Source organism: Myotis brandtii, unplaced genomic scaffold, assembly GCF_000412655.1.
Source record: "Myotis brandtii unplaced genomic scaffold, ASM41265v1 scaffold115, whole genome shotgun sequence".
In the NCBI taxonomy this organism is placed as follows: Eukaryota; Metazoa; Chordata; class Mammalia; order Chiroptera; family Vespertilionidae; genus Myotis; species Myotis brandtii.
The window spans coordinates 20,627,449-20,628,355 of record NW_005353967.1 but is presented as its reverse complement, the minus strand read 5'-3'; positions in this window follow the sequence as shown (position 1 = coordinate 20,628,355).

Sequence of the window (907 nt, the reverse complement as noted above, 5' to 3'; positions counted from 1 at the left end):
GGCGGGGGTGGCGAGAATGCGCAGGCGCAGAGGCTGTGGCTGGTGCGCAGGCTCCGCGGCCGCTGGGCTGTTCAAGTGTTGCGCGAATTGTGTTTTTGGGAAAAGTAGTCAGAAAAAAGGTAGGTAGTTCTGTCGATAGGCGCGGGCTGGGAAGACAGAGGCAGAGGGTGAGGCCCCAAAATCTTTAGGTCTGGCCCTGCCAAGGCAACCGCAGGTGGGACTTGAAATTTAATAAATCTAGCAATTGTAAATTATAACTTTCCTAATTTTTCTTATTCCATTTGTTCAAATCTAATAATTCATTTCATAAGAAGCACCTTAGTAGTAATAATTCTGTTGTATTACGTTTTATTCTATAGTGTTACTAGTTCCGTGGATGGAATATCATTACAAGGATTTCCAAGTAAAAAAAAATAAAACTGGAAGCAGGTTTTGGAACTGGTGAGAAGACTGTGAAGTGTACTGAGGCAACTGCAAAGAAAATGCCTTCCCTTTACATGCTGGGCTTGGATGTGGTTTTTGTTTTTTTTAACTGGGAGATTTTGCACTACTCAGCTTCCGAATGTTTAAGAACAGCGTATTACACTTTTTACATTATATCTTGACACATATTACATACCAGACTTCCTTTTATAACGCGAAATTTGGTTTTCCGTAGTATTATTTATTTCAGGCACTGCCTGCCAGCTCACAATTAAGTTTTGGCAGCATTGCCATATTTGTTTATTCAGAAACTAGTTCCCCTGGTGCACAGATTTGTGGACATTGAAAGGAAATTAATTAGAAGGTGGCCGGTGGGGTGGGACTGGAGAGATGGGTCGGACACACCCTGGAGCCAACCTCCCGTGATCCTCCCTGGCCGGCTGCACCTGGGGCGGTGCCCCTGCTTGAGGGGTGTCTGTGGAGT